The sequence below is a fragment of the Jaculus jaculus genome, chromosome 12, assembly GCF_020740685.1.
Source record: "Jaculus jaculus isolate mJacJac1 chromosome 12, mJacJac1.mat.Y.cur, whole genome shotgun sequence".
NCBI lineage: Eukaryota > Metazoa > Chordata > Mammalia > Rodentia > Dipodidae > Jaculus > Jaculus jaculus.
In genome coordinates this window covers 2,992,367-3,012,170 of record NC_059113.1, presented here as the reverse complement: position 1 = coordinate 3,012,170, position 19,804 = coordinate 2,992,367, and the positions used below count along the sequence as shown (strand labels likewise).

Genomic DNA, 19,804 nt, shown 5'->3' with positions numbered 1-19,804 from the left:
TGTTGAGACAAAATGCCTGATGATAATCATCTTAAAGAACAAAACAGTTTATTTACAGTTTACAATTTCAAGGGGAAGTCTGTTATGGTGGGGAAACATTGCAGGAGAAGGAAGATGGAATCGCATTGTCACATCCACAGGGAGGAAGGAGAGCCGTGAATGCTGAGTGCCTCATTCTCTCCTTTTCTACCCAGTCCAGGACCACAGCCCGTGAGATGTGCTGGTGCTGGCACAGTTAGGGTGTCTTCCCACCTGAGCTAATCTAATCTAGAAAACCCCTCACCAGATGTTTGTTTTCAGGGTGATTCTAAATTCTGTCAAGTTGGAAACCAAAGATTAAATATTACATGCCCTAATTTCCAGCCAGAGACACTAGCCTTAGCTAATGTCTGAGCTTTCATATTTGCAGAAGAACCTTGTATTCTCAGAGTGAATGGTTCATTTAATTCCATCAACTATCACAGCTATCTAAATCCATCTCTGTGGACTTCTTACATAAGCATGGCCTATATTATTTATCAGCTTTTCTCCTCCCCAAGGCTAGAGAAGGGTGACCAAACAAGAAGAGGAAAAACAAGCTAATGGTTTTCAATGACTCAATTAATAGATGTAATAGTATGTATAAGAATGCACATTAAAAAGATGAGAAGATAAAATAAATTAAGAAACTAACAAGTGAGATATTTAGAAGATCTTGGTGGGAAGGGAGAGCTTATTCATGAAGCTGTTGGTCATGGGCAGAAATGAGCTCACAGAGCTGAAGTTCACACCTCCTCGCCTCAGAAGCCTGGAGCCACTCCACCTCAGGGCAGCCAGATCTGTCTGTGACTAGGGCCTGTCTTGGTTCAGATTGTACCAGGAAGTGCCTTGTGAGTTTACTCAGGTGTAAGTATTAAACTGATGGCAGTTGGAGAAGGTCAGCATTACATATTCATTTTATTTTAAATAATTGATGATGTTTCCTGTCTCTGCTTACATTAATTGCTCTCAGGTGTTAGAAAATGGCTCAGTGAGCTGCCTTTTAATGTGTTTCTTTAGAAAGACAGTGTGGCTGCTCTTTAGAATACTAAAAGCAGCATGCACCAAGCAGGACTTTCTAACTGGAGGTTAATAGAAGGAAATTGAACATATGCATTGATGATCTCTACTGGATGGAAGAGAAGAATGAATCTCACTATACCGACAGGAAGTGACACTGACAGTGAAGTGTGAAATTCAAAAGTCCTTTCCCATCCATCCACAGGAAACTATTTTCTATCCCATACAATCAACAATCTGCTCTTTCAAAGAATGCAGTCTTCCAAAAGAATGGCATATTGTTATTTTTAAAACTGTTCAGACATATGGATGAGTCTGGCTCCTTCTATAAGGTTGACTGCATTGCTTTGTAAACTAATAGCCACACTTCTAGCCATATGTCGAAAGGTCCACTCTGTGAGCTAGGCCATTGTTTTTAAGGAGAAGTTAGGCAAATAATGAAATAATGGTGCTGACTATAAGCCACAGCCCCATTCATACATTTGCATGTGTGGTTCTATAGTGGATATTTATTTAAAGAAGATTAAAGACTGACTTTTGAAATGCATCACCTGAATGCATGCTTCCGGAGTGGGACACTTTACTCATGTTCTCATTGAGTCACCTCTGCGTAAGCTGAATGTCAGATGGACAGTTCACTGCTTAGAAGGAGCTGGCGGTGGCTTTGGGGATGTCCTGGGGGACGTCATCCAAATAGGGGCTTATATATCTGGCGGTGGCAGTCATGAGCGCTGGTGGGAAGGGACTTGGTGGAAATCCCTCTTCCTCTGTTCTTCTACCCAATTTGCAGGTTGCACAGGAGGAAGGCGGTGAAAAATCACAGAGAACATTTACATTTAAAAACTAGACTTTTTAAAGAAGAAAGCAATAGCAGCTAAAAGAGCTTTGTCCCCAGTCTAAATTTTGATGCAAGAGAAAGCAAGATATTTTTAAACTCACAAACTATAAACCAGTTATTGACTTTATGAAGGAAATCTACATGGGCTTACACAGTCATTTACATGTGAGAAAAATGTGTGTGTAATATTTAGAGATACTCTAGGTGTGTGGCCATATGCACACAGATACCCAGATAGGCACATCAAGTCAGCACACCAGCTGTTCAGCATTATTTACAATATATTGGCATCACTGCTGACCTACAGCACTGAAGAAAATAACAGGCTATATTTTCAGCTTAGTAAAACCCTGCAGTAGGGAGCCCTTTATGGACAATTACAAGCATTTGCTGGAAATACATTCGCTGATTTAACAAAGTGGGTAGGACAAATGTTGAACATGCTGTCGTAATGATGTTCAGATGCTTTTCTTAGTATTCGTTGATCTGAGATTATGCGTTCTTGCCCAATCATGCTACAAAGAAGCAGCGGAAATAAATAAATAAAGAGATGTAATGTGATGCGCTCTCACAATAGCAGGGCTGCTGACTGCCCCTGACAGATGGGGGGAAGTCAATATGATGCCTGAGACAGCCCGGCTTGGTGCTGCCGAATAAATCACATGATTCGCTGAATGCTTGGGCTTCGTTCAGACATACAAAAAAAAAAAAAATTGGAAAGATAAAAGCTTGCATTGGCTGCAGATGATGTTTACTGCTTGATGGATTTACTAGCAGCCCCAGTACAGTAGTACTGTATTGAATTATTGGCCTCTATTTAGCTGTGTGTCCGCCGGAGCTTGAGTGTCCATTTAAGCATAAGTGAGCTGGAGTCCTGCCAAGCCCGCAGAGGCTCTGGGCGCAGAGAAAGACGCCGGCTAGCTAACGGCCACCAGCTTGAATAACAGGGAGTGTGAGGACATGATGAGGCCACACAGCCCCGCTACGGTGTACTTTCTTATCAATATTAATGCCAAAATAAATATTAATGGGGGCTGCTCGACACAGCGATTTTGAATATGCCTTGTTTTCTTTGTATCTTAACACAAACGGCTGGAAATGACGGCGCGATTTCCCTCTCGCTTTCACACTCTCCTTCTTGCTTTGGATCTGAGAAGGCATTGGGAAGCCCATTAGCTTTCCCAGGGCCCGTCAGCATAGCAGCAGGGCTTCTAGACGTCAAATGGAATGCTGGCTTTGGGAGGTGCGCGGCCGCCAATAAAGTGCGTGATTGCAACAGTGATGCAGGTGCCCCGGCCACTGCCAGCGGCTCCTCGCGGAGAAGCGGCTGTTCCTGCAGCACGTGGGGGAAGGTCTCCCAACTTGAGAAGCTGAGGGTGGACGGTGGGGTGGGTCGATAGGGGCTCTGCGCCTTCTCCTCCGTTTTGCTGTGAACTGCTCCAAAACCGCAAGCGTATTAAGTACATGAAAACACACCAGGCACAAGGGCAGCACTGGTGTGCCGGGGTGTGGTGGGAGGAGGGCGGGCACCCCGACAGTGGGTTGCTGCTGCACCCCGCCTGACATGCAGCAAGCGACCTGTGATTGTTCACCACATGTGCACTGTGAGAAAGAGGGGGTCACTGGCAAAGGTGTGACCGACACAGGGAAGGTCAAGGTCTGGTGATTACTTCCAGACTCATTGCTATTTATGAAAGATCAGGGAGGGTTATAGCGCAGGTCTCGCGTCAGATCCACATGAGAGTTCTCAGACAGCCGCTCGGGGCAACTGCTTCCATTAGCAGCACAGAGAGGCCAAATGCTCTGGGAAGAGGCATGGGGAGCATGCCAGGTGACTAAATCCGCAGGGCTGGGTTCCACAGGGTCTCCACGCTCTGGCAGGAGCCAGCCCAGCAGTCAGAAAACAAATGGCTGCAGTGAAACGCCCGCATCAGCTTACACGCAGGCAATCACATCGATCCTTTGGCCTGTCCTACAGGCTTTAAAAAGAGTTGAGAATACTGCCACAGTCACAATTTATCTGTGGGGAGTGAGTGATTACAGACATGTGGGTGATTTCAGCAACACATTTTAGAATTTCATGTTCATATTCTTATTCTCTTCAGATCACAGTGATGGGGTATTGTGGTGTCCATTTTATAGAAGAGAAAAAGTGAGACACAATCGGACTGCAGGTCACACAGATAATGGAAATGCTGATGACCCCAAGCAACCCTATCACATCCTTTCTGGGATATCCAACCTGAGGGTGATCACTGTCCCCTGCTGGGGCAGCAGGAGGAGCCTGTGACCTAGTGGGTTAAGTGCATAGTAAATCTGGATTTGACTTGCTATGGAGACTCTAGTCAGGTCTCCAAAGTCTGTCTCTTGCACCCCCATCTATATATTATCTATCTATCTATCTATATCTATCTATATCTATCTTCCATCTATCTATCACCAACTATCTATCTAACCTGTCTATATATCCATATCTACCTATCTATATATGTACAGATCAGATCTGCCTTTATGGGAGGGTGGTGAACCCTGGAGATTTTGCATAGGCTAGCTGGGGGGGGGGGGGGGGCTCACGGCCCTGTCTGGCATGAAATCCCAGCTGCTCTTGGGCTCAGCAGTCTACTTGTGGCTATGGGGTGAGTGATGCCAATGGGGGCACAGTCTGTGTTCTCCTGGGTGTTGCTTCTGCTCAGCACCCAGTGGTCAGCAAGCATCTATTTCTGCATCACCAGATCTGCCACAAGACACCCAAGCCCGTTCTTTGGATTGCTGTTTCAAAACAAAAGAATCCATAAGGCAGATGGAAATCATCACTGTAGCCCAGACTGACAATAATGGAAAGAAGTTGCCATTTTTCATCTTGGGCCTGGACGTCCATCATCTCGGGGTTTCTGTCAGCACAGAACTGCCGCACTACCAGCACTGCTCCTGTCTCCACAGACATGTGAGCTGAGGTTGTAGGAGGCGGAAACCTTGGTCAGGGTCACATACGTGCTGAGTCATGAAGCTCAGCTTCAAAGCCCACATTCGGCTGGTTCCAAATCCACGTTTCTCAATGAGCAGACATGATGCCATTCCTGAGATGGCTCAGAAAGTGTTGGCTCAATGATACAAGAGAGTAGGTCATATATTTTAGAAAGACTTTGGTGTAAAACTACCAACCTTTTATGATACTTTCAGAGAGAAAGATGAATTCTACTTCTGATTATAACTTACTGATCTTACCTCATTTCTAAACGCTCAAAGTGATTTGGTGTCATGTCTATCTAGAATGACTACCTAGAATCAAACTCACCAGAGTTTCAGACTCCACCCCAGCAAGGGCTAGTGTTCAGGCTTTGAGTACAATACTCCTTCCCATTCCTCATTATACTCAAGTGCAAGTGAAAGGACTAACAGCGCCTTGCTTGTAAGGTTGCTGTTCCAGGCATGGGACTCACAGAGCACCGTGCACGTGGATGGGTCATGGGTTTCGACACGCGATGCCCTGTAATTACCTGTATCAACACTGTTGACTTCATGGTTTAGTACCTATGGGGCATCTGCCTGGTCATGTCTGGCAATGAGCAGGTCAGGATGGCAGGGCATCCACTGGCTCTAAAAGACACCTTGTTTCTTGGCCAAAATGACATAATTTGAGACTTGTGTCTTTTGTCACACTAGGGTTTAGCAAGAAGGGACTCTACAGCATGACACAGAACATTGTCACACGAATCCCATGGTGTAACTCTGGAACATGATTTCAGCCTTTATAGCAAGACTGTATATAAGCTCTGATGTAATGTGAGAAAATTGGCTTGAAATTCTATTGGTAGATGCATTTAGACAGTTTACAGATTTGTGTTACTGTTCTGACGAGGTATGACTTCTTAAAAGGAGATACACTGAACCACTTTAATAAGTACTTTTAAGAAGTAAAGCTTGGTATGGGCAGATTGCTTGTGTTTGAAAGGGTACCAACTCAAACCAACTTCTCAGAACTCATGTAAATCCTGATTCAAAGTGGCACACTCTGTTACCACAATGTGCTTACGTCAATGGGACCTGGAGACCAGGTAGACGGGTTCACAGGAAGTGAAGCAGCAAGAGGAAAACAATCACAAGGGAGACCTTGTCTCGAGTGGGATGGAGGGAGAGGACAAGCATCCCCAGGTGGTTCTCATGTGTACCATGGCATGCATGTGCCCATTCACATACACACATCATCATCATCATCCTAATAATAATGATTATAATGAGGAGGAGGAAGAAAAAGAAGTAAAGCATTATATAAAGTCCCACATTTGATCTTATCAGAAATAATAGCAGCAACCATCTTAATTTCATACCATACTATCTCTATTATTTGTAGATATTTTGAATGGTTAGCTTTAACCCTTCAAGCTTTCTATAAGTGCTTGTGTCCAAGTTGACTGAGGCTTAGTATGACATATATCTGTATGTTCTGTGTCAGATCAAGTATACTATTGCCTAATAACAGGCACTCTAGACAGGACAGTTCAGTTAAAACCTATCAGTAATTCTACTGAGCAACAGATTTGTTAATGGGACCTAAATTAATGGATGTGCTCATTATTCCTTGTGACAGTTCCAGGCACTTGTTTGATAACTAGTTGAGGCAAAGACAGATCCCAGAACATTAGAGTAAGCAGCTCATCCTGGCCATTCCCTCCTTATGCAGTCATAGTTTCAGACTCCAAGATACACACCCATTGTGGAGGCTTTGAGTCATGAGAAATATTAAAATATAAAAAAATTATTGTGTTGAGCAGATTTATAATTTGCAAAGAAAGAATCGTTAGGTGGGAGAACACAAAGAAAGAAGATAATGGTTAACCTTACTATTGAAATGGCTAATAGGAAAGTTCCCTTGGGATCAATCAATACTAAAGCCACTAGTTGCTGGCATATTTGTTAACAACTGGAAGATGAATAAGGTGACAAGTAGGTGAATTTATCGATGACAAAACTGAAAGAGTAAGGAAGATAGTGACTATCATAGAAAAATAATCTCAGAAATGTATATATTAAAACAAAGTTAAATAAAACACAAGAAAGAAACTTGGATACACTAAAGTATATTTTTTCTTTAAATAAAGATAAGAGAAAGGATGAAAGATACTGTTTATTAATTCAGGAAGAATCTTTTCTGAATATTCAAGAGCAGACTAAATTTGATTAAGGACTTTGAGTGCTGCTGTGAAGAATTTTGTTAATTAATGAGAACCAACTACAGGAATGCGTGCCCATCCTGGGTTAGAAGACAGCAAGCACCCCTGCGGCTAGCCTGTTGCACTTCTCAGTGCTCTGCCCCTCCACTGCTGGCCAAGTCCTCCTTCCCTCGTCCACCCCTGGACTGCTTGCTTTCCAAATGGCAAATCTAGGAAGGGCAGCAAAAGCGCGGGTTGAAATGAACGGGGAGCTCTCTTGAATTGAAAAATCGCCTAAAACTCTTACGTTGTAAGTGCCTATGAAGCTTCCTTAAACTGCTTGTATTTGGTCAGAATATATTATATTATATGTAATGTATTATACTCTGTTAGTCAGCTTTCTGTTAGGGTGATAAAGTGTTTGAGAATACCTAGTGGCAAAGGGAAAAGATTTATTTGGGCTCAGAATTTAAAATTTTTTTAATTAATTTTTTTTTCAAGCAAAGACAGGAAGGGAGTATGAGAGAGAGAGAGAGAGAGAGAGAGAGAGGGAGGGAAAGAGAGAGAGAGAATGGGTGTCCCAGTGCCCCTAGCTGCTACAGGGGACTCCAAATGCATGCACCCCTTTGTACTTAGGGGTACAAATGGGTACTGGGGACTTGAACCTGGATTGTTAGGCTTTGTAGGCAACTGCCTTAACTGCTGAGCCATCTCTCCACTGGGATCATGATTTTAGAATTTCTAGTTCATGACCTTGTCACTTCTGAGCCATGGTGAGCCAGAGCATTATGGTGGGAACAAATGGAGAGAGATGATCACATCATGGCAGACAAGGAGCAGGAACAAGAAAAGCCCTCCAAGGCACATGCCAGTGCCCCACTTCCTCCAGCCTGGCCCCACAGCACGAGACAGGCCCGTCCACTATAAACTCATCATTTTATTGATTCATTCATAACTTATCACATTTTAGATCCAATCACCTCTCAGTAGAGCCACCAGCCTTTGGGGGGCTACTGCATATCCAAACTATAAGATAGTTTCAGCAATGGTGCATGCTGGGAAGAGGAGAAAGATATATTTTTTTTTCTGTGAGTGAGTGAGACTGTGTGTGTGTCCACCTATATATGTGTGCATAGAGTATGTGTGGTGGTGGTGGTGGCAAGTGTGTATGTGTGTGTGTGTGTGTGTGTGTGTGTGTGTGTGTGTGTGTGTGTATGTGTGTGTATGAGTGCGTGCATGTGCAGAGGCATGTGCTCTGTGTGCAAGCATACTAGGCCAGGGGAGAACGTTGGGTGTCTTCCTCTTTTTGATTATCAGCCTCTTTCCTTGAGATGGAACCTCTCACTCAAACCAGAGCTTTGTTTTTGCCCTATTTTTGGTCAGTAAGCTCAAACAATTCTCTTGTCTCAGGCCACCTTCTCTCCTTTGTTTTAACCCCAGGCACTGTCAGCTCTGGAAGCCACTTTTCCTTCCTTGTTCTATAGTGGTTGCTGGTGAGTCGCAGGGTTGGGCCCCTCCAAAGCCCACTGGGTTCTGTCATGTCCCCCGTGTGTGAGAACATGTGAAGTCTCCAGCTGAGGTGTGGGGGGCTGGTACAGAATACACTATCCTCAGAAATGAGCAGGACTTTCCTCAGGTGAAATCTCCTGATTTTCAGAGAACCTCTGAGCCATGTGGAAAGACACTTAATTGGTCCCATCTCCATTGCTTTCCCAGTGAGCCAGTGTGCCTTCTGTTGACACCTTAGAGTATCATTTGCAGTGTGTGTTTGTGTGTGTGTGTGTGTGTATGTGTGTGTGTATGTGTGTGTATGTGTGTGATGTATTGTTCTTTATATATACATGTGCATATGTATGTAGTTTTAGAGAGTTCAAGCTACTATAATAATACTAGAGATAACACTCGTTAGTATAAATAATCCTTCGTTTCTCACAGTTCTGAAAGTACGAAGTTGGAGGTGCGGGTGCCAGCATGGTTCCATAGTGGTCTCCTCTCTCTCATGCCCATGCACGTGCAAGGAGACAGGAAGGAAGCAGACAATATCTCTTCAGCCTGCTCCTGTACAGGCTCTAATCCTATTGTAAAGCCTCCATGCTCACAACACAATTACCTCCAAAGGCCCCTTCTCAAACTCCCAGTGAGGATGAGAATTTTCAATATGTAAATATTATGGAGCATCATTACATGTATGTATGTTTCTATGTGTATGTGTAGGTAGAAATATTTATTCTCATAGGATATGAGACCATTAGATGAAGAATATTGGAAAGAAATCTTCCATATAATTACAGATCATATAAAACTTGTTTTTTTATATAATATAATTTGTAAAATTTTCATTATCCAAATATCAGCATAGGCAGAAGCTCAAGTTAGAGTCTGAATTATTGCAATAACAAAGTTGTAGGAATAAAAATGAAATCCAAATGATAGTTGTGCTGCCATGCCCAAGTTTCAATACTGATGTCCATAGGCATGAACCCTACTGTGTAAAAATCCAGGCTAATAGAATTGCTAGATGAAGGCGCACAGTTGTTAACACTTTTACTAAACACTGTAATATTTCTGATGGATGCCCACAAAGTATGTGGGGAAAAAATGGACCTGTGGTGGTTTGATTCAGGCGTCCCCCATAAACTTAGGTGTTCTGAATGCTAGGTCCCCAGCAGATGGCAATTTGGTGATTATAATGCCTCCTGGAGGTAGTGTATTGTTAGGGATGGGCTTATGGGTGTTATAGCCAGTTTCCTCTTGCCAGTGTTTGGCACACTCTCTTGATGCTATTGTCTACCTGATGTTGGCTAGGAGGTAAGATCCACCCTCTGCTCATGTCATCGTTTTCCCCTGCCATCATGGAGATTCCCCTCAAGTCTGTAAGCCAAAATAAACACTTTTTTTTCCCACAAGTTGCTCTTGGTTGGGTGATTTCTGCCAGCAATGCAAAACTGACTGCAACTGAAAGTTTACATACATAATTACCACAATGCCTACAGTAGTAATAAGAGTACTTGGTTTTGCTAAGTATCTTCTTACCTCTGCTAGATGTTTCTCAGTATTACAATTCAGACTGGAAACCTCTGGATATCAGTAAACATTAACCATGGTTAAAAATTATCTAGAGTAGGCTGGAGAGATTGCTTAATGGTTAAGGTGCGCACTTGCAAAGTTCAAGGACCCTGGCTCAATTCCCCAGTACTCACACAAGCCAGATGCACAAGGTAGCTTATGCAACTGGAGGTCCTTTGCAGTGGCTGGAGGCGCTGGCTTGTTCACTCACTATCTACGTCTTGCTCCTGCTCTTCCTCTCCCTCTCAAATAAATAAATAAATAAATAAATAAATAAATAAATAAAAATTTAAAACTTATCTACAACCAATTCACTGTCTATAGCTTCCTTAACTTAATGAGTCAAGTATAACTAAACTAAGAAGTTTTGCTCCTGTGAAACATAAATGATTATTTTAAAAGGTTATTACAAGGAAACAGTGAGACTAGATAAACACATAAACATATGAGCACTTTAAGCTACATTCTATATGTACATATAAGTGCATGAATATATATCTCCTTGTTCAAATTTGGTATATATCACAGGAAATTTAGTACAAGGTAGTCTTTACAGCATTCTATCAAGGAAATTTTTTTCCTGGTAAATTACAGTGATTTTGTTAGGCAAGGAAACCCTGGATGGGAGAGCTCTCCTATAGCATCTCCAGGGTAATACTGTAATTTTGAGGCTCTGATGTGAAAGGTACCTCTATGATCTTGTATAACACACACATATATTTGAAATAGGATATTGCAAAGGGAAAAACTTTCCCCAGTAGAATCATTCATAGTTAAGAAACTAATGAGATCATCCGCCAAAGATAATGAATCCATTAGCTGTAAATCAAATTGTAAATCTATACCCTATACTTATGCTGTTATATATAAATATTGAATGAAATATGTATGGATAATACCTCATCTTATCACCCATGTGTCCAACTGAACCATTTCCAAAGTAAATAAAGAATCTCATTGAAATCGTTTCTTGTTTTCATGATCTCACTGGGAAGAGAAAGGATTTTCTTCAATAGTCTGTTGTTGCGCTGTCATTATGCAGCGGTGAGGTAATTTGCTAAAACAGCTGCCTCTAATGAGTAAACCTTTCCATCTGGCACAGCCGATGCAGACACAAACAACCTCATCAGTTAAAAAAAGTAAAGACGAACTCCATTCCTTGGGGAAAAGAATGAATTCCATTTTCTGGTGTCTCTTTGAACGACACACAAGCTAGAATGCATTTAGAAGCAATGGCCATTTTTGCTTCCTTGGTATAGACATTGGGTCTTTTTTCTACATAGAAACACACAAACTTCACGCCATACTGAAAACACATTGCCTCTAGATAGATTCCAAAATAATTCTGTACATATTTAAACTACAAACATTCAACACAGAAAAACCCCAGACAAAAGGGAAGTTGTTGTAACATGGTAACCTGAAACTGGAATATGTAGATAAACATGGCTTTCATAATATCTGCATTTCTAAACTTCTCTTTCATTCACAGAAATTGCTTAGTGTGAAATGTCATGTTCCATTCAGAAATATTTGATAGCTCACACACCAGTTTCATTAACAGATATTCAAAGAAAGATTTATTTGAATAATTGGGGGAAAAATAGCATCATGCTGTAATCTTAGCTGCTGATTATTTGTGGTAAGGATTTATAAGACATTGTTTCTGTTTACTATTCTCTTTACTAAAATATATTATTATTTTTCAACATACATGTATAGGCATAGATCTGGGTGACAGTTTGCAAATTTTACTTTTTGTTTAATATTTTGGATTTTAGCAATTAAATATAGGTTAGTTATGTTTTCTTTTTTATGAGCTAATGTATTTAGACTTATTCTTAAAAATTATGTAATAGAGATTTCTCAGTTCTTCATACTGCATGCTTCTGAAGCTATAAATCTAGGCATAGGTGAAACTGTATTTAAAAAGTCATAATATTTAGGATAGAACTGGATTTTAAAGCCTTGATCTTATGAAATGTTACCTGACCAAAAGCTAAATAAATGTTCATTAAAATGGAAACCAGAGCTGGAGAGATGCTTAGCAGTAAAGGTGTTCGTCTACAAAACCAAAGGAGCCCATTCAACTCCCCAGAACCCAGGTAAAGCCAGATTTACAAGGTGGCACATGTGTCTGGAGTTCCTCTGCAGTGGCTAGAGGCCCTGGTGCACCCATTCTTTCTCTATCAGCCCCCCTCCAATAAATAAATAAAAATATTTTAAAAATAGAAACCAGCGTTAACTAGGATGCAGTTTGCTATTCAAGTGTTCATAGACCAGTAAGCAACACACGGTGCAGGCTCGGCCTTGGCGGGCCTGAGCCTTGTGCAAAAGGCCATCAGCTCTTGGGGAGGCAACAGCAGGAGGTTTGCTTTCCTTTGTGGCCACAGGGCGTCATGTAAAACTAATGCGTATCACGTCAAGGTTGTGGCAAAGCAGTGCTTGCAGGAGAAAGCGCTTTTCTCCTTGCCCTCCAAACACTTGACACATACCATGCTAACACATTTTTGAGAAGTAAACTTCTTTGTACTTGTCAATAGTGGAGCAAATAAAGGATGTTTTCCAGCACTAGTCATTCAGGTAGAGCTTAATAGACCTCTAACACTTTGTCTGAAAACAGCAGAAAATTACTTTGTTTTTCATAAACCAAAAATAGTCCACCTTATCTAACACTAATGTAATAACAGGCAATTCAAGCAAAATATTTACTCAGCAGCTATCACATGCATAGCATTGTTCTCAGAATTAATGAACTATGAGGAATAGTTAAAAACAAAAAAAATCTGTCTTCCCAGCATTTAAATTGCAAATCAGGACTCTCAAAGTCTAGCCTCAACCTGTAGGCCTTTGATAGGCTCAAAAATAAGTATTTTTATCAAGAATTTCACACATCATACCAGAAAGTGAAGTCATTAATTATATATGCATATATTTGAGAGAGAAAATTTGGGCACACCAGAGCCTCTTGTAACTTCAAACAAACTCTAGACACAGGTGTCACTTTGTGAACATGCCTTTTTGAAGATACTGGAGAACTGAACTAGGGTCAGCAGGTTTTTTTTTTTGTTTTCAGCAAGTGCCTATAACCTCTGAGCCATCTCCCCAGCCCCAGAATGTTCTATAATGAATAGCTGACTTGATTATTCTATCTGAGTAGGATGGGAACATTTAGCACCAACAGCATATTCCATATCATCATCGGCTTTTCTGTTAGCTATAACCTTAGATACAAGTCCAGAGGTGGGGGAACCCCAGGGTTAGAATGATAAGGGGGTGTGTTCTTGGGGATAGAATAGAGGACTTTTACCACTTTTCTAATATGAGCGTTTTTAAGTTTCTTTTATTTGTGTATATGGGGTGACGTCTACATGCATGTCAGCAGTTGCATGCACTTGATCTACATGCCTGTGGATGCTGAAGGAGAATGAACGTCTGATGTCCCTCTCTTACCTCTCATCCATGTGTTTCCATGACACTGAGGTTCCTCCATCAACCCAGAGCTGCTGCAGGTTAGTGAGCTCCACACCCCTCATGCCCCTCACCGTACCACCTGGACCACACCCCTCTTGTGGCACAAGTGTTCTAGGGAGTTGAACTTCATGCTTTCCAGCCTGAGGGATCCCCAGTCCAGGAAAGATTTTAGATGGGGATTGTGGTGGTTTGAGTCAGGTGTCCCCCATAAACTTAGTTGTTCTGAATGCTAGGTTCCCAGCTGATGGATATTTGGGAATTAATGCCTCCTGGAGGGAGTGTATTGTTGGGGGCGGGCTTATGGGCTTTATAGCCAGTTTCCCCTTGCCAGTGTTTGGCACACCCTCCTGTTGCTGTGGTCCACCTTATGTGGGCCAGGGGGTGATGTCCACCCTCTGCTCATGCCACCATTTTCCCTGCCATCGTGGAGCTTCCCCTCGAGCCTGTAAGCCAAAATAAATCTCTTTCTCAGAAGCTGCTTTTTGTTGGGTGATTTCTACCAGCAATGCAAACTGGACTGCAACAGGGATATCCTTCCTGACTACTTAAGAATGATAGTGGGAAGGGGGATGGAAAGATGGCTCAGGGGTTAAAAGCTGTTGATTGCGAATCATTCAGCTACTGTTCAATTCCCAAGCCACTCACATAAGCTGGTTGCAGAGAGTGGCACAGAAAGAAGCCCTGGTGCGCTCTCTCCTCTCCTCTCCTCTCCTCTCCTCTCCTCTCCTCTCCTCTCCTCTCCTCTCCTCTCCTCTCCTCTCCTCTCCTCTCCTCTCCTCTCCTCTCCTCTCCTCTTCTCTCTCTCTCTCTCTCTCTCTCTCTCTCTCCCTATCTATCTATCTATCTATCTATCTATCTATCTATCTATCTATCTATCTATCTATCTCTATCTCTCACTTGCTCGCTCTCTCTTTCACATACACACACAGAAAAGAAAGAAGGAAGGCCAGGCATGTTGGCACACGCCTTTAATACCAGCACCAGCACTCAGGAGGCAGAGGTAAGAGGATCACTGTGAGTAAGAGGCCCGCCTGAGACTACATAGTGAATTCCAGGTCAGCCTGGGATAGAGGGAGACCCTACCTTGAGAAACCAAAAAATAAATAATTAAAGGAAGGAAGGAAGGAAGGAACAAACGCATGAACCTGTAGGGAGGGAGAGGCAGACAGGTATGAAGTGCTGGACTAGCATACAGAAACATGTCCTGGCTCAACTTCCAGAACCACTATACAAGAGCCATGAAAACAGGGACAGAGAGAAGGCGCCCGGAGGAAATAAATGTTTATTCAGTACACTTTAGAAGAATAGGATTAAATGACAGAATGGGTTACAAGCATAAAGTTATAATGAAATTGTTAATGTAAACATCCAAACTAGCACAAACTACTTTATTACTTATCTTTTTTTTTTTTTTTTTTTTGTTTTTTGTTTTGTTTTTTTGAGGTAGGGTCTCACTCTGGTTCAGGCTGACCTGGAATTAACTCTGTCATCTCAGGGTGGCCTTGAACTCATGGCGATCCTCCTACCTCTGCCTCCCGAGTGCTGGGATTAAAGGCATACGCCACCACGCCCGGCTAGGTTTTTGAGGTAGAGTCTTACTCTAGCCCAGGCTGACCTGGAATTTCCTATGTAGTCTCAGGGTGGCCTCGAACTCACGGCGATCCTCCTACCTCTGCCTCCTGAGTGCTGGGATTAAAGACATGTGTCACCACACCTGGCCAAACTACTTTTTTCTTTTCTTAACAGTAATGAGGACAGAGAGAAACTATGTCCTATGATATTATTTGAAATTTTGAAAGAATAGAACTCTATTTCCTGCCCCCTAATATGTGGGTGCAAATCCATAGTCCTCCAAAGGAAAACTGTAACTGTAATTTCCTATGCTACTAACAATGTGCAGTATTGTACGAGTATTAGTCGTAGCAGAGGAAGATGGGTTCACGGAGGCAGGCAGGTAAGAACCACCTGTATGCTTATCTTACTTTTTGAGAAAGTGAGAACAAAAACGGAGGCATAAACCAAGCTTAAATAATCAGGACAATTGTTAGAATAGACAGCAATTTTAGGAGCTGTTTCATTTTTTAATATTTAATTAATTTTCATTTTATTAACTAGTGAGAGAGAGATAGATACACACTGGGCACGCTGGTGCCTTCAGCTGCTGTAAACAAACTCCAGAGGCATGCATCACCTTGTGCATCTGGCTAACGGGTCCTGGGGAATTGGACCTGAGTCCTTTGGCTTTGTAGGCAAATGCCTTAACCACTAAGCCATCTCTCCAGCCCCTAAGAACTGTCTCAACTCACAAAATTTATTGATACTAGGTGCTCAGACTGTAGATATTTTAGGGAACCCCTAACAAGGTAATTCTACTCTGCCTCCATAGTAGTAAATTATGTTAATCTTCTCATATTTCCAGAGCAAAATACCACAGATTAGGTACTCTAAACAACAGACATTTGTTAAAAGTTAAAGTATATAATGGGCTGGAGAGATTGCCTAGTAGTTAAGGAGCTTTCCTGCAAAGTGTAATGACCAGGGTTCAATTCCCCACTACCCACATAAAGCCAGATACATAAGGTAGTGCAACATCTGGAATTTGTTTACAGTGGCTAGAGGCCCTGATGCAATCATTCTCTCTCCCTCTATATCTCTCTTCTGTCTCTCTATTTCTGCTTGTAAAAAAAATAAAGATTTTTTAAAGATATAGTATATGATTTAGGTGTTGGCAAAGCTAGTTTCAGTGACTACTCCTTTCCCAGCTAGTGCCTAGCTGCCTTGCCAACCAGGTCTTTCCTCTGTACTCACTTGGACAGAGTCTTTATTTCTCTTCATTTAAGATAGTAGTTCTGTCATCTTAGGATCAATCTTATGTTCTGATTCAATCCCCATCCTTTCTGTGTAGACTCCACCTCCAAAAGCAATCACATTGGGGATTGGAACATCCATCTGATTTTGGTGTGACAAAATTTCACCCGTATCAAGTATGAAGGATTTCTGTGTACTGTTGAAGATAAGAACTGTCAAGCATAAAACTTGAACTTAAATAAGATTATGTATAATTCTTAGTTATCACACAGTTGCAATTACCTTTGCATTGCTAGGACAAAGTATCCACCTTAAAGCAGCTGACAGGAGGAGGAAAAGATTTATTTTGGCTTATAGTTTGGAGGGGAAGCTCCATGATGCCAGATGAAAGCATGGCATGAGCAGAAGTTAGACACATGGACTCTGCCACAGCAGGTGGAAAAAGAGCCAAAGGAGAGTGAGCCAAGTTCTGGGTAAGGAGAGCCAACTATAATATCCCTAAGCCCTCCCCCAACAACACACCTCCTCCATCAAAGCTCTACCTCCAAAATTGCCACCAGATGGGGACAAAACATTCAGAACATATGAATTTATAGGGAACATCTGATTCAAACCACCATGATCTTCCCCTCTACCCCATAAATTCATAACCATCATGATGCAAAATACAATGTGTTCATTCCAACTTTCAAAGCCCCCTTAGTTTTTAGAAGTCCAAACACTGTTCAAATATCCTCATAGTTCAAAATCTCTTAACTATGAGGTTGTAAAACACACATAATGACACAGAGTAAACATTCTGTCTGCAAAAAAAATGGCTTTGCAAGGAAAGATTGAACCAATGTAAGCTCTAAAACAAATAGGGCGAACATTAAATCCTGTAGCTCTTGCTCTGACATCTGTAACTAGTGATGAAGTCTTTGGGGGTTTCAACTGTGTACCTCCAGCTAAGCTGTCCACAGTTTGGGGAAAACTCCATCCTAAGTCAGAAAATCTCCTTGGCAGTCCTACCATAGTTCTGACATTTAAAAAAAAAGAAAGAGAGAAAGAAAAAAAATCCTGAAATCACCGCTGCAACCTATGGTACATCTTTAGGGCTCCATGGGTGATGTGTGGAGATGCATGGAGACACAGGGATTCCAACAACCCTGCCTTGCATTGCCCAGTGGCCATTTCCAAAAAAAGAAACTGTTCAAATCCAATGACTCATTCTTTTCTTTTCTAAAGCTCTTACTGTTGTACTCAGCTCCACATTGCTGGGATGAACTTCCAAACTGACAAAGTTTGTAAGAGGAAGGTTTAATTTCAGCTTACAGAACCCAGGGGAGTCCATCAGTGGTGGAAGAAGCTGGCTTCCCTTTACATATCCCAGCAGAGACGCAACCAAACAGCCAGCACCACAAGCAAGCACCAAACCTGCAGGGACCCCTGGCAGCAACAGGGCACGAGCCAGAGCTCAGACAGTCTGCACGCCCTTGGCCTGGGATTCAGCTCAGCCCCCAGGAACACCTTAGGGTTAGATCCCAGGTTCTGCCCCCAGGGACAATTCTTCCAGCCAGGCTACTGGAAACGCAAGTTTTAACAAAATACCTGAGTCTATTGGAGGACATAAATTCAAAGTATACCACAGTTATGCCTCCATAGTGCCAGGTAGGCTACCAAACTTGTGAACTCAGGGGAGAATAAAGCTAACTTTGAGGAGCAGGACACCCCAGCATTCAGGCTCCCTGCTTTCAAGAGTCAACTTTCTTTCTGCTATACAGAATCGGTGGCCCAATCTCAATGACAATAACTTCTCAAACAATTCTAGCTGAATGGGGCTGATGTGCCCTGCTCATCTTTGATTCCTTTCTATGACATATCCTTCTGCTCACACCAGTCCATGCCTTCTAAACTCATCCCTGCTCACGTTCTCAGAACATGGAAGAGCACAGCAATCCACTCACACAAATTGCCACTTGCCCAGTGCAGACAAAACTCTTTCTTCCCCTCTAAGTCATGGCTCACAGACCACATTTCTTTTTGTATTTAGATCTTAAAAATCCCATTGAGCTGCGCTTACAGCAATGCAAGGCATATCTGAGGCTAAGGTTTCAAATCCTTAGACATTCTTTCACAAATCAGTTATCAAAGATCAAAACCAAGCAGAGTTCTAGTCGTCATGACCCCCTCCATAACAATTTTCTACTATACTTTCCTTTGAGCTGCTTACACAAAGCACCCAACCAAAAGCAGCTGAATGGAGGAAAGGATTTTTTTTTTTTTTGGCTTACAGTTTGGAGAGACACTCTATGATGGCAGGAGAAAGCATGGCATGAGCAGAATATGAAGACATCGTCTCTGCTACAGTACGTGGACAACATAAACAGGAGAGTGAGCCAAGTTCTGAGACAGTGAGTTGTAATACCCCTAAGACTGGCCCCAACAAAACACCTTTTTCATCAAAGCTCCACCTCACAAATTGTCATCAGCTGGATACCAAGTGTATAGAATACTAGAGTCTGCGATAGCATCTGAATCAAACCACTTACTGAGTGTTAATATCCAGGTTTTGACATAGGAATATAAAAAAATTTATTTGATTATAGAATATTAGTCTGAGACTCATCTTGGGACATATGGTTATATTTGCTTTTTATACCTTTCTAAAACAAGAAAATAGAAAATTATCTCCAAGGGTTATAGATAAGTAATTGCTGATTGAGAACACTAAGTTGTACTTAGAAATTCTACTGAAGTAATAGCTTTTACTATGTTGGCCTATGACTACATAGAAGGATAATATCATGGACATATTGATTTCCAGCCTTAAACTTTACGAAAATGTTCAAGTAACTCATACAAATGCAGGGAATGGGTTGGGTGAGAAAGTAAGTGAGCCAAAGAAAGGTAGTTAAATATCAGAGTGAATCATTAAAATGCCAATGTTTACATTCATTTTTAATGATCTGTGTCTACTAATTAACACAAAATGGCAAAGTGAATTTTAACAAAACCAAAGACTCGAAACAAAAGAACCCCTCAAGTATCTACCATCTGTAAGAAACTCACTTCAAATATAATTATGTAGCTAGACTGAAATAAAAAGATAGAAAAAAATGTCATGTGAACATCAACAAAAGGAAAGTAAGAATAACTATATAAGTAGCAATTAAGTATTTTATTGATAAAACCCAATAGTTGCAAGGAGGAATATTATATAATGATAAAAGTGTAAAACCTCCAAGAAGAAATATTAATCTTTAATGTTATGCATAGACTGGCAAGTAGGGGAAGGAAAACTTGAAAATAACATAAGAATGTGTCCATTCATACTTGCAATATTTGCATATTCAAATACCTTTCTCTCAAAAAGTGATATACAGAGCTGGCAAGATGGCTTAGTGGTTAAAGTGCTTGCCTGCAAAGCCTAAAATCTCACATTCAAATC

At 41.7% G+C, this 19,804-nt stretch overlaps 1 pseudogene; it reads right to left on the bottom strand.

Annotated features, from left to right (window-relative positions):
• Positions 1-2,900: 2,900 nt before the first annotated feature.
• LOC101616078 overlaps positions 2,901-19,804 on the bottom strand; it is an 80,362-nt pseudogene continuing 63,458 nt past the window's right edge.